Source organism: Lepeophtheirus salmonis, chromosome 13 (genome assembly GCF_016086655.4).
Source record: "Lepeophtheirus salmonis chromosome 13, UVic_Lsal_1.4, whole genome shotgun sequence".
Classification (NCBI taxonomy): Eukaryota; Metazoa; Arthropoda; class Copepoda; order Siphonostomatoida; family Caligidae; genus Lepeophtheirus; species Lepeophtheirus salmonis.
Window position 1 is genome coordinate 43,241,495 of NC_052143.2, and position 15,538 is coordinate 43,257,032.

At 31.2% G+C, this 15,538-nt stretch overlaps 1 long non-coding RNA gene across 1 annotated transcript; it reads left to right on the plus strand.

Annotated features, from left to right (window-relative positions):
• The first annotated feature begins 13,848 nt into the window (after positions 1 to 13,848).
• Positions 13,849 to 15,164, plus strand: LOC139907043 (uncharacterized). Its single transcript, XR_011783355.1, has 3 exons — positions 13,849 to 14,476; positions 14,530 to 14,669; positions 14,732 to 15,164. It is a non-coding gene; the product is annotated as an uncharacterized lncRNA (long non-coding RNA).
• Positions 15,165 to 15,538: the final 374 nt, after the last annotated feature.

Sequence of the window (15,538 nt, forward strand, 5' to 3'; positions counted from 1 at the left end):
TATCGTACTACTATAAATTTCAAGCTCTTCAAATTCATTATTCAACTCTGAGATCTCCGAATCATCCTCCTCTTCTTCATTCCAATCTTCTAAGTCACTCTCAGTTTCGTATTCATCCTCTTCAAGATTGTCGAAATATATGATCAGATTTGGATTGGAGCTGTTAGCTGCATCAATTTCTCTCCTTTCCTCATCATAGTCTGTTGACGGAATATCGTCATAATATATCGAGTATATGTCATACATATAAAAACATTGATGCAAATCATGTTCTGACCTCGAGGCGGGACTACTGTTGTTGTTGTTAAAGGAATCGTTACTTTCAACTCCATCCGTTGAGCTCGATGATCTTTCAAAGAAAGATAAGATTCTTGCCATAAGAAAAGCAAGATCCAAATCCCCTTTTGGTGACATTTTGATACGAATAATTTATATAGATGAGAACAATTTGACAAACACTTTTCAACTGATAAACCTTGGAGAAAATCTCATCAAACGTTGACTCGTAATTGAGAAGATTTAATTAATATTTCATGAATTCCAGTGGATGCTATTAAGGACACTTGCATTTGTTTTTTCAGAATAGACAGAAATTAATTGATAATAAGCTACAAACTTAAATTATTTTTGATGGCTCATATTTGTAAATATGAAATGAATCAGATATCATTTTTAAACAATACTATAGGTATTGCATATTTTTATATCATGTCTTATGATATATAATTAATAACTGAGATATGATAGCACTTATTCTATTCGAATCATTGCCGTGTTGTTTATTTGTGATAATAATTGTATGATCTATTTTGTATCATAATTCATAACATGATGGGATTTGTTGGTGTATGCATTTAAATTTTGGAGCATCATTCTAACATTTTTAGAACAGAAAACAAACATGAAATACTTTTTATATTAATACACAGATATATATTTCATATATTCTAGTTCAGCTATTTTCATCTAACATATGTACATGTTATATTAAGATGTTACAAAAAATCTTCTTTTTTTTCGCCGTGGCAACATGGCATTGGTAGTTACCTAAGACAAATAATTCCAAAGTATTTTTGATGTAGTGCAATAATTAATAGCTATTTATTGGTGTTTTCGAAACTAACCAAAAGTAGGATACTTGATACACCAGGAGGAGACATGTTACAGGGTAGGATTAGACATGTTACAATAGGAAGAAACCTGTAAAAACTGTCATTTGTTACATTCAAGCATTTATTTTACTTTTTATTACAGTTTGTCAGCATAAAGTAAATACTTATAATTGTATATATATGACAAACAATTAAAACATGCACCTTTATTTTTGTTTTATATAGAAATATAATTAAACAAATACTTACCGAAAATGTTTATTTTTTTGTGTCAAAAATTTCAATGACGAAATTCTCTATATACATATGTATATGTAGGTATACTGTTTGTTGCATTATATGTGTTCAACGCTTCATTAATATGTAAACAATTAGAGTTAGAGCGTCAAAGGTATACTCAAAGTAGGGGGTGCTTCCCCAATGGTGAAAGAGATGGAATGCCCAATAACTATCCCTAGGGAGATCCGTATTCTGAAAGAGGGCTTCCATGATCCCTCCCTCTTTCCATCCAGCACTGATAGACTATCAGTGATAGTTTATTTTCAAACGTAATGCAAAAAAACAAACAAACAAAAACAACAACATAAAATATGCGATTTATATCGGACATTTATATTATATTTCAAAGATGTATTATTCGTCCCAGTACAAAATCTTAGTCTTAGTTGTGAACAAATGAATAATTCGCGTTAATATTGTAAACATTCTTGCCTTACTCTTCTAGACAGGTTTATGGAGTTTTTTTTCAAGCACGACCATTGTATATTAATATATAAAATCCCTTAGGCATACTCAAAAACGTCTCTGTGACGTTATCCAATGGTTACTTGAGGGCTAGGGCTAAGGTTGACCCTGATTTTAATCCGTCTTGAGATATGATGACTAAGAAAGCTGAAAAAAGGTACCTAAATTTAGCTGAAAAATATTAGAAATGGAATATTTTATATTTCTTACCAGGGATAAGTCAAAGGGATTCTGATGATGATCGTTGAAAGTCTCATCCTATTTTATTAAAAAAAACGGTTTGAATTCATTGTAATAAGAGACAATATTTATTTCATATGCATTACTACAAAATGCCATAATTTCATAATTAATTACAAAGGACTTCAATTAAAGGAAGACCTTAAATTATATTTGAAAGATACTTTAATACTAAAATATATGTATGAGGGCAAAACTTCGGAGTGGTTAACTGCATAGGGTGTAACTTCAGGTCACCATTTATATGAAATGGATACTATGATTTTTTTTTGTTATAAACTTCAAATAACATACCAACATAAAGGGAGCGGGGATCAAATTGTCGCCAAAATATTTTTCTACAAAAAACAACACAAAATATACATTTTTTAACTTTTTTATTGAAAATCAAAGGTATGACGAGCATATAGGTATAGAGTAGACATTCATTCGATATAATCACCGTTGGCATCAATAATGGCCTCAATACGGCCTCTGAACCGGCCGCAGGCTCTTCTGACCATTTCATTGTCCATGTTGCCGAATACCTCCTTGATGGAGTCCATCAGGCTGGCCTTGGTGTTATGGGGATGTCTGGGGCTATGTCTCTCGACATAGCCTTAGTCAAAATAGTCCAAAGGATTAAGGTCGGGAGAGTTAGGAGGCCACAAATCCTTGGTTACGACGTCATAAAAGTTCTCGGTTAACCACTGCATGGAGATTTTGGACACATGGCAGGGTGCTGAGTCCTGTTGCCACACCCAGGACCTGTCTCCGGCCTCGCCATGGCCTTCATGGACCTGGTAGGATCATCCTCAACCATCTTCTTCACCTTGCCGACAAAGTCGGTGTCCCTGACCTTCCTTTCGGCGCCCTCCTCCTTGGGTACCCTCTTTATGGTGGTATCAACATCCCGGGTGTCCTCTAGCTTCTTACAGACACGCTGAACAGTCCGTAAATTCACTACTAAGGTTGAAGCAATCGTTGAATTGGAGATTTCACCTCCATTATTAACCAATGCCATGACTATGGCGGACCTCGAAAGCTCTTCGTTCCACTTATAGCTCTTTACCTCCTCATATGATGACGGCATGATGCTAACTGAACTACGTATCGTCAGCTAACGAGAATAGCTTTCCTATTTGGTAACCGGTTTTTATTTGATAATGTCGTCTTCAAGTTATCAAGGTTTAAAGTAGGCGACAATCTGATCCCCGCTCCCTGTATATACATGAAAAATTTGTTCAGATGGGAAGTTTATCTTTTATTTTGTCAAAAAATTGCCTAATCGAAATTCGCAAAGAAATTCGCAAAACACTGTTTATCACTAATTTTGCACAAAAAATGTAGTTAATAGCAAGTATTGGTATTGTAAAGAGAAACATATTATATTTCTATACTATATTTCTTTTTGTACTTGCAAAAACAAAAAAGTTATAGAAAATAATGTTGTCGAAAAAATAACCATCAATAATGAGTTCATTTTTGCCAAAATAAGGCAATAAAATGTTCCCTAAATTGAAAATACTATAGAATATAGATGGAGTCTAAAATTTTAAGCCCAACCCCATTGTTTTGTTACATTTCTTCTTAAAAATCGAAAATTGACGTTTGAGGGAAAAAAAGAGAAAAATAGAAAAATTATTCAGAAAATGACCAATATTTCAGTTAAACATCAATTTTTATGTGTCATATTTATGTGCAAACGAATTTCCAGACAAATTTCAATAAAATTTATTTTTTCTACGAATCCAATATTCAAATGCAAATCTTTTTTTTTTTTTGCACCTAAAAAAAACGAAATGCCATTTTCATCGATTTCTTTTTCTGTCAATATTTTTTTAATATTTTGAATAAACTTAGAAAAAGTATCTATTCGTATAATTGTTTTTGAGACGCCAGTCACTTTTTGATTTATAACTCAACACTGTATCTAGTCACCTTGAGATCTATAAACAGTTTTTGTGTTTTGGGTTCAGAATATGACACCTTTATGTGAACCCCATCTTAGCCTGACGAGGTCCAAAAGAGGCACCCACGCAAAATTTCAGTCTCCTAGGTTCAACACTGCGGGCTTCCTTAAAGGACACGCACACAAACTCTTGTATATACAGATTATTAGAAAAGGTCAGTAACCTCCTCTATATTCCACGATATTAAACACCCTATCAACGCCACTAAGATACAAACGAAAACATAAAAAATATAATTTTATTCATTTTATATAAATAATCAACAACATCTCTGCCTCCTAAAACTATCTATTATAGGGACGAAAAACCTAATTAATTCAATGGACTGAAAGGAAAATATTATTTTCTAATATAGAGACTTATAGTGAGTACATTTAACATAGAATTTAAATCAAATATGTTGCATACCAATCAATTGTATGTAGATAAATAAATGGAAATTCAAACGTTTTTTGCATACCAGTGGTTCAGGACTTATGTGATAGATGACATTAGATCAATGATTTGTAGGCAAATATTGCAAAAAATGCATATATTTAACCAATATAATGTATTTCTTCATATCTTTACTTCATTTTGAGTAAAAAGAAATATCAAGATTATGTGTGTACATTTAGGATCTGCATATTGGGGACATATAATTATGAAATGTTTGTAAATGGATTTAGTCATGTTTTTGTCCATTGATAACCCTTTGAAATAATACATAATAGTATAAATAAATATAAGCGAGAGCGAGGATATTTGTTACGGAGGAGACATGATAGACCGCCAATAACTTTAAAATGTAAAGATATCAAACTGCTAATGTTCAGACTCGGTCTATCACCGAATTTTTTTTTTGTTTTGTTTTTTCAGTTCTGTCTTAAGTGATTTTTTAAGATCAATTTTTCGGTCCAGACTGCGATCTCAGACCGTAGACCGATTTTTTTTTTTTTTTTTTGTCTCACTTTGTAGACTGATTTTGATTTGATTCGGTCTCACTTTATGGACTGATTTTTTTTTCTAGATCAACTGTCATTACTTTTTGCAAAAAAAAATGTCAAAAGTACACGATAAGTTCTTGAACAAATACTGTATAAATATCAGAGACGGTGGGATCAAAATTAATCCAAGCTATCTCTGTTTAAAGTTCGTATAACGTCATTGTACTTGAAAAAACAATTGATATCATGTTATAAACAATTTATTTGTAAAATCGGTCTAGACAGAATTTTTTGGGACCGAACTAGACAGAATTTTTCCTTTGGACCGATCTAGACAGAATTTTTATTTGAACCGGTCCATACAGAGCTTTTTTGTTGGACCAAATTAGTTCGGTCCAACAAAAGCTCTGTCGGTCTTATTCTTATACAATTGAATATTTTCCTTTGTTTATCAAATCAACATAAAATCTGGGTTGCCTAATGCTTACAGTTAATATAATATTTACAATAATAAATAGAAAAATTAGTCTTTACACAAGAAAAAACAAGTGCAGAGGACTTATAAATACAAATATATATTATATACAACAAGCAAGTCAAAATGCTCCAAAAATTCATCTCAAGATGAAATAGAAAATATATATACTTTAATAACAGTTGATGAATGAAAAAATAATACCTACACCCGAGGTTAATAGAAATACAATACTAAGGTTGATAATTTTGGTAAGAATAGAAAAGCGTGCGAGGAGAAGAGAAGAAATATTTATGGCATCATTGATAAAATAATATACATCTTCTTCTATCAAGAACGTTATCATTCCTTCCTTTATTATTCAATATTAATATAATATTAGATGCTGATAGTCGATAGAGAACTGGATAGAATGCCTAAAATAACGTCGCCTTCTGTCTGGATTTCTGAAAATGGAGTCACAGGAATTTGGAAAATACTTACCGGATGAGAAACAGATGGCTTGTCGGATTTGTCAATATAAATGTGCCTTTAGTCCCCTGTCTAGAATTACACGCCACTCATTATCCTCATCTCATATCAAGAGTATGGATATTCATCTATAAAATCAATTTAACGATGAATACATCAAGTCAAACTTTAACTCTGATCTCACAAAGATGCTTATTGCATGTATAAACCCTTATCCATGGCTAATTATCCTACGTTCAAAAAATTTATGGAGAAATACACGGGTAAATTCTTCCCTTCCCGAGGAACCATCATTAATTAATTGAGGATGTTGGTAATGATGTCATTTATAGAAATATCTCCATTGTAAATTGTGAAGTTAAGATAATAATAAATTAATAAAAAAACGTCTAAGTACTATACGTCTATACGTAGTAAATCTTCATTAAACATTTTGCTAATAAATACTTTCGTTATACCCTCAAAAATCCTAATAAAGTAGGCAGCGGATAATCATATCAGTATTTTAAACAATGATACCATAAGTCTTTCCCCCCCCCCCTTCTCCTTGCACACGTTTTTCTCTACAGAATTATCAACTTTAGTTATACCATAACACGTATACGACTGATGTTTGATTTCCCCCACGCTTTTATTAGGGACGTCATAGACTATAAGTTGTTGCGTGTTTAATCAAAATCTGCCTATCTTGCCCAGCAGTCGGTACGATACATCAAATTGAAAATTTTAGCAAGCCTCATTTCATGATGGTCTAACCTTGTATTTCTATTAACCTTGATCTTCACCTACACTCGTATTACTTTTGCAGTTGTAGAGTAATGAAAATGAAAATAAAGTTTGTTACAATTTTAACAGAAGTATCCAACTTATTCATTAAGACTCTTACAGCAACAGTTTTAAGCTCTGTGTCTCCAGTTATTGATAATTTAGTGACTCCAACTTGGTGGAGTTGAACATCTCTGATCGAATATTCGAATCCAACTCCACACCTCTGACTAAGTCATCTCACATTTTTGACTTTTTCCCCCATCATAACGCAAGTTCTATTAAGACGATTTTATAACTGGATTGGACAAAGCAATAAAAAAAGCATTTTAAAATAAATCATTTGATTAATAAACATAACTGTATTTGAATAGAAAAAAAGTAAATAATAATCCATAACATACCACAAAAAAATGCAAAAATCAGTACATTTTCCTAATAGGAGTCGAATGTAAACGATGCTATTACATTTCAAGACCAAACAATGGAATGAAAAGATGTGTTTGGGCTTCAATCCTACATGACGCATTTTATTAAAATGAATTAGTTCTGAACAAATTTTAAAACTATGTTGATTGTCCGAAATAGGTGAAGAAAGAAGTAAGGAAGATTTCTTGGATTGTCTGAGGGAGCCCACGTTAAGGTGATAACTCTTGTTGGGACCTCTTACTCAAGCTGCTGATGTAGGAGTTGAGAGGCTCTACAATCCGAGCTTTATGTGTGGCTTGACACGCCCCATCCCCAGGGCGAAGAAGAACAGGACGTGCACAGATACCAGTTACTTAGTTTTGTCTATGAGAAGCACGTCCTCGTAATCTTCCGCAAGCCACCTGTCGTTCATGTGACACCTTTGCTTCTACGGAAATCCTATCATCCTAAAAGAGGCACGGCCTGCTTGAGTGACAAGAGGAGGGCCAAGGATGTACAGGACTAATTATTCTTAAGATCCTCAAGATACGTAGAAATTGTAAAACCGGATCTGGTGTAGAGGCCCTACGGACCAGCACAAGTCATTGAGCTCTTCACTGATGGCGAGCTGTTGGTTCATTAAGAAGTTCATGCTGAGATTCTTGGTGCTAGATCTGTTGTGCTCCTTATTGGTTTGGGTCCTTACCGAAAGGCCTCCCATCAGTGAGCTCCTTGGCGATATGATAAGAATTCATCACATGATTTTTTATTTGTTTATATAGTTTATTCCTCTTTATTCCCATCAGAAGTACTATTAACAAAGAAAAAAATGCATTTATTTCAAAAAAGGAGACAGACATAAAATAAAAGTTGTTTCATAAAGCAAGATCCCCGTCTCTAAAACTTTTTTTAAGGTATGAGTTGTTTATTGAAAAATGTATTAAAAAAAATTAAAAATCTTAAGACAATGGTTGCTTAAGAAAATGTTTTTCAAAGTGGGACCCGTGATGGGAGGAAAGGTGGGAGCGCAGGAAGATGGAAAATTGAGGATTGCTTTCAGTCTACAAATATATAGTACACATTTTTTATCTAAAAAAGTATTAGTGTTGGGGGATCCTGGTATAGTAAAGCTTGGGAACCCCTGGGTTAAGAAATATTATAGTTATCATATTATAGGAGCACGTCAAGCTTGGTAGCGGAACTGGATCCATAATCTACTCCACCCCTTCCCTCGTTTATTTACACTGTTTGTTCCATAAAACCACTTTTCCAGATCCATAAGAAATCCTTAGCTATTTGGATTTCAGATACAACTGTATCACCCTGAAAAAAATCATTGAAAAACACTGCAATTGTACCAAAAAAACCCTCAGAAAATTGACTAATTGATTAAAGCTAATTTATCTTTTATAATATAGGTATACTGTATCTTCTTTATATGCTATATATAGGAACAAAAGCACAAGAACCGAGACCTATAAGCAATATATTGGGATCTCGATTCCGGCTTTAGCGTTTCAAGAACCGGAACCGCTACACCGATAAAGACACTACCTTGCTGTTATATTATGTCAAATAAAATAAAATATAAGCAAGCTGGGATTTTTTTGATGAAACAGAGAAAAATGCATTATAAGGTTTTTACTTCAATGAAAAATCGAAAAGGATTTTTTAAAGAGTCAAATACTAGATTAAAACACTGAAAAACTGTCTAACAGGTTATTAATATGATTGATATTTGTTTAAATTTTTACATGAACATATTACATACGAGCTCAGTCAATTTGATCGTGCGGTATTTGAACTTTAAATCGAATTTTGATATCATCAGTATAATTAATTTCAGTTAGGAAGGCATGCTCTTAACAGCTAATTCCTTTCTTATTTTCAATCTTCTTTAATAATAATTTTCACGTCATGACGTCACAGTATCTTTTTTGATCAGTGTTACCAAATATCAGATTTTTATCAGATTAAGTTAACCTTAAAAACCACGGCTTTTAAGGACTTTATCACTTTTTAAATTAATTTAAATTATAGTATCATATCAACGGATATATTTATCAAACTGTCGCAATATTGAACTTGTATTTATGTTATCGTCACACATATCTATTACGACGAATTCGTTTCCCTCCCTCTCAATATTCTTTATTATTATTTATAAGCCATTTTGTATTTAAGAAGGGTTCTTTGTATTGACCTATAAATATCCTGCAAGCGAGTCACTCTCAGGCAGCCTTTTCCACGTCTTTTCTCTCATTCTCTCGGTCTAATTGGGATTCCTTTAAAATACGAATATATGTTGTGGGCGTGGCACTCCGCCTTGTCAAGACACAACAATAACTACAATTAAAAACAATATCATTGTGATGCAGATTCTTTAATATTTCAAATAATAGTTAAAATATACCATTTTGCAATAAATTTCTAAGAATTAGAATTGATAAAATAAGTCGCCTTCCTTTATTTAATGTAAATAATATTTATAGTGATATGCCGAGACTTGAATTTTACTCCAGGAGTATTTTTGAGTTTCTGAAAAAAACACTATAGGAATTACGAGCTTTACTTGTTACTCTCTTGAATACTCCTTAATCACCTGAATACTCCTTGCTCACCATAACACTTTTGTTTGCTACAAAATTCGTTAGACAAATAAGTCATATTTTTTAAAGAATTATTGAAACTTGCAATTAAAAAATTGTTTTTGTAATTAATTTTCCAAGATTAACTTAAAAACTAATTTGACTTATGGTTAAAAGCGTAATTATTTTTGCGATTCCGATTCCAGAAACAACACTTGATTCTCCAATCCGATTAATCATTCCATCACTAGTTTTTATCAAGCCGATTTGCAATATTAAATCCCTTCCTCCCTGTTCCTTAAAGGACTAATACATTGTAGCATATAAAATAAATGATTACGCATATAATTAAATAACTATGATACTTGATATTTTATTACAATAATTCAAAATTAGGAATAAAAAAAGTCATTTTGAATTTGCCGAAATATAATCAAATCTGGATAAGAGCAAAAAATAAGAGTAGATTGAATGGAAGATGAAGTTTAATTTATGTACATTTATTATTCTGATTTAATAAATATATTTTTACTTATTTAATGATTGATAACTAGTTTTATTTCATTTTATGTTGTTTAGCTATTGGATTTAGTTAAATAAATCCAAGAGACTTAAAATATGATATACTGCAAATAAGATTTTATTCAATGAAATAAGTCATTGGTGGTTGCAGAGCGAATAAATACATAGAGCGAAGTGTATTTATTTACTAGCTTTTTCGAAGACTAAGTATGAAGACGCTACCGAACAAGATGTAATCATTAGAATAAACAGCTTCAATCAAACCACTTCCGATCTAACTCAATTAATTTCAGATATAAAAGATATCATTTATTTCTGAGCAATACATGATGGAACTTTCCAATAAAAATAATAATTATAGAACTGAACAAGAAATTATAAGTTTTTTATAACATGCTACTTTATAGTTGAATTACTCTACATAAAGTGATGAATGTAATTATGAGTTATTCCAATTAAAGATTCATAGCATTCATATCTAAATATGATTTAATAAATAAATTTCAAGAAGTCAAAGATGAACTTGCTGTCACAATAAATTATCAAAATCAATTTGAAATGAAATAAATATTAATCCAACTTCATTATGTGCCGTGTCTTCAGTTTGAGTAGTGGCGATTATCAAAATTTGTTGCATTAAAATTGGACTAATTAATGCTTAACATGTTAAATAATCCACATTTAGATTCCGTATCCATAATATAAGTTTAAATTCCTGAGATGAAAGGAAATCAAATCAGAAACACTATTTTCAACACTTTTAATGAATTAGAAAAGAGAGATCAAATCCAAATACAAGAAGTGGAACAAAAGTTACTATAGGTTTGTCAAGAGACGATCTTCTCCAATACAACAGAAATATGATGAACTACGGATGAACTGACAATCTCATAACTATGTTATGGATATTCCTTCAAAAAAGGCCTTCCTTCGAAGTGGTATAATAAGAGGTCCTTCTTCTTATTATAGATGATATGCAATTAAAAGTTAGATCTGAAATGAATAAAAAGAAACCCTTTACAAAAAATTAGCTCTCTGCTCGACATAATTGAATCATACTTGATCAATGTTGTTTCCGAGGAGTTTCTGTAAATCACAAAGATTGAAATTAAGAGACATGCATAAGAAGTCTTATAAAGAGTGTTGTGTTAGTCCTAATTTAGGACTAATAACACCGGTCCTAAGACTATACTAGACTGGACCGTATAAATAAGGACCGATACGACACTACTTATCAATATTTGAATAACTATTGCATTAAAGTACAATATGAATAAGTTTTATTTTTATTTATGTCTCCTATGATGATTAAACTAAGGTTTAATTGCATAAATTAAATCCATTTGCTAGATACAATATTGATTGACCATTATTCTAATCTTAGAAGAATCCTTAAAAATAATTTTAATAATAATTGGGGGATCTAAGAAGTAACAGTATATTTCAAATAAATGGAAAATTATTATTTGGTTAGTCAATAAAAACTCAATCAATGGATTAAACTCGATGCTATCATAAAGATACATATTTAATATACAAATATTCGCACAAAAAATGATATTTTAATCTGAATGAATAAGGGATTTGAGGAAGAGCCCTCAATGAGGACGAGAGAATCCATTACAAAATGTCTTCATAGGTGAATAGCACTCAATAAAATGATTAATCACTCCATTAAGTTCACCAGGTTCTATGTCTTCTTCAAAATCGATTTCACTCTCATCATCCTCGTCTTCCATATCGAAATAAATTATGAGATCGGGATTTGAAATATGAAGGGTGGGATCTCTCCGCTGAATCATCTCATCAAACGAGTCCACTGAACGCCAGTCGTCGTAGTAAACAGAATAAATGTCATTCATATAAAAGCAAGGATGGAAATCGTTTGTAGTACCTTCCCTGGAGTCGTCTGAATTCCCAGTGAGATCTTCTTGTATATAACTTGATGGAGAATGGGTTTCGGAGGAGATAAAGAGGGATAAGATCCTTCCCATGAGAAATGTAAGATCCAAATCAACTTTAGATGTCATTTTATAAAAAATAATTTGTTATAGCTAGATTAAAGCAGGTGACGTTATCAACGTAAAATAAATTTCGTAACTGATTTTATTTGTAAATATTCTGAGGTTATTAGCCTGTAAAGATTATTAGATGTAGTTGCTCTTTATATAAGCTCAACATTAAAATATTCAGAAGTACTCTTTCTACTCTACCTAATTACAAAATCTTAAAAAATACATAAACTACGACCACGTAGTCGGTTTGGAACACAGATAATATGTATATTTATCTGTGATTTGAAGTTTGCAAATTTTAAAATAGCTCCAGATTTGAATCCAGGATCTCTAAATATTATAAATCCAACCTCAAGAAACTACACTCTAGAAATTAGATTAAAATTTAATTGTACTCCTTAAAATAATAACATGAACAATTTCATTGAAACTTCAGACATCTGAAAATAAATTATTCTTAATTTATAGTTAGGAATATTATTTTGTGATTTGGCTCTGAATCCAACAATTTATGTTATGCGACTCCAAATCAATTTATCTCATAGTACAAATACACTCGACGCTACCGACTTTATGAATTTATTACATAATCTCTCTATAGTTTCCAATGATCAATCGAATAATAATATTGAAGGTTGTGCCCTTATCATTCTAGCGGTTACGGTATTCGAACCCGTTGAACCGGAACTGACAAAGTCGAACTGAGATCACAATATATTACTTATTGGTATCTGTTCTTGTTCGTTTGTTTTTGTCTGTATTTATATAAAAGAGAGATTGTGTGTGTATCCTTTATGTCTGCCCACATTATTGAACCTAGGAGGCTGAAATTTTGCATGGGCTTATGCTGTACCTAAAACACAAAAAACCGTTTTTGCAGCTCAAGGAAACTAGAGACGGGGTTGAATTTTAAATCAAAAAGTGATTCACGTTTCAAAAAACAACTATACAAATAACAACGGGTGCAAAAAAATAAACTTCCAATGAAATATTGGATTGGTAAATAAAATAAAGTAAAAAATACATATTAATTTGCCTAAAAAAATTGATTTTTAACTAAAATATCTAACCTTTTGAATGATTTTTCAATTTTTTAAATATTTTGTCTCTTTTTTTTCCTCTTACATCTTCATCAAACGTCAATTTTGATTTTTTTTTTAATAAATCAAAAAACGATAAATTTTGGATGAAAAAATGTAATCATTAACTGAATAGTAGAGTACTTTCAATTTCCGGAACATTTTATAACATAATTTTTGCAATATTTGGAAAAATGAACCAGTTATCGAGGATTGTTTTTTAGTATAACATTATTCTTCATAACTTTTTTGTTTTTGCACGTACGAAAAAAATATTTAGGTGGTTTCAAACTTTACAACTTTTAAAAAGATAAATTAGTACAAATAAGTTTTTTTACAATTTTCTACGCGAATTTCGATTTGGGAATTTTTTGAAGTAATTGCAATTTTCTTAAATTTTTTTGATGTATATATGTTTGTATGTTATTTTTTGAAGTTTATGACATAATATTTAAAAAAAAAAATCGTATTACTACTACTAATGACTAATGAGTATAGTTGATAATTTTGGTAAGAAAAAGCGTGCGAGCAGAAGAGAAGAAATATTATGGCATCATTGATTAAATAATATACATCTTCTTCTATCAATCAAGAACGTCATCATTCCCGCCTTTATTATTCAATATTAATATAATATTAGATGGTGATAGTCGATAGAGAACTGAATAAAATGCCTAAAATAACGTCGCCTTCTGTCTGGATTTCTGAAAATGGAGGCCCAGGAATTTGGGAATTACTTACCAGATGAGAAACAGATGGTTTGTCGGATTTGTCGAAATAAATGTGCCTTTGGTCTCCTATTTAGAATTACACGCCACTCATTATTCTCATCTCATATCAAGAGAATGGATATTCATCTAAAAAATCAAGTTAATGATGAATACATCAAGTCAGACTTTAACTTTGATCTCACAAAGATGCTTATTGCATGTAATATAACCTTATCAATTGCTAATCATCTATGTTCAAAAAATTTATGGAGAAATACACGAGTAAACCTATCCCTTCCCGAGGAGCCATCATTAAATTAATGGAGGCTGTTGGTACTGATGTCATTTATAGAAATACATATAAAAATGTTTTGAGTCGTCTACACCAAATGACGATCAAGTTATCAGTGAAAAGTATAAAATATTTACTAATTTCGAAATGAAACTCTGAATTTTGTACTATCTAACAGTAAGTATTCAATCTTTTTTTAAATCTAAGCCTAAAATATGATTCTATTTTAGCTAAACATATCAAGAATTATGATACACAACTCATTAAATAGTAAAAACAACTGCTTAAATGGTCACAACAACGGGGGTAGTAGCTTTGGATGGTTCGCAACTAGTTTGTCTGAGACTAGTTTCTTCACTTAAAGACTTGGGTATGATCATTAGGTTTTCCAATATTACATAGTCAATAAATATTACTTCTTTATCACTTAAGGCTTAGCTATGGTTGATAGGCTCCAAGAAATGGTGTTCAGAAAACTCATAAAAGGCAAAAACAACTGCTTAAATGGTCACAACAACGGGGGTAGTTGCATTGGGTGTAGCATTATAATTACCAATTGTGTATATATGTTGTTATATAAGCATAAATGGCGGAGAAAAAAATCTTTTTTGATGCTCTTAATACGGAGTAATATCGCCGGACATTACTACATAATTAGCTTTTGCTCTAAATCTTTACGATGTCATGTTAGAAAACTACAATAAGTCAAGAATGGTTGCCTGAATTGTCTTATCAGTTAAATTTGACTACATGGATTAACTTTTCTTTTTTTAGATAAATATGAAATAAATGAAAGTGGGATTCTAAAAACTGTTCTTACTAAGATTGGAAGAAGATATGGATTGAAATCTAACATTATTTTATGATTTACAAAACATTTATTATTAATAATTATTAAAATATCATCGGTAGAAATATATCTATCCTGTGCACAATTGTATATGCAACTTGCACATAAGGAAAAAAGGTGATGATCTTTTTGATTAAACTCCACGTCTGGCTTGTATTTTGCAACCTCAAGTTATGACATATTGAACTGAATTCCGATGTTAGAACAAGAAGATATTATTTGGATCAATCTATTATTTCAATATTCTGTATTTATAATTTATTGTTATTATTAGTTATATGATTCTAATTGTTTAATTTTGTATATTTAACTTCAATGTATGATGGGTTTATTTTTTAGTATGTAGATTATATTTAATGAAAGCCTTCTTTTTAAACCTGGAACTTCAA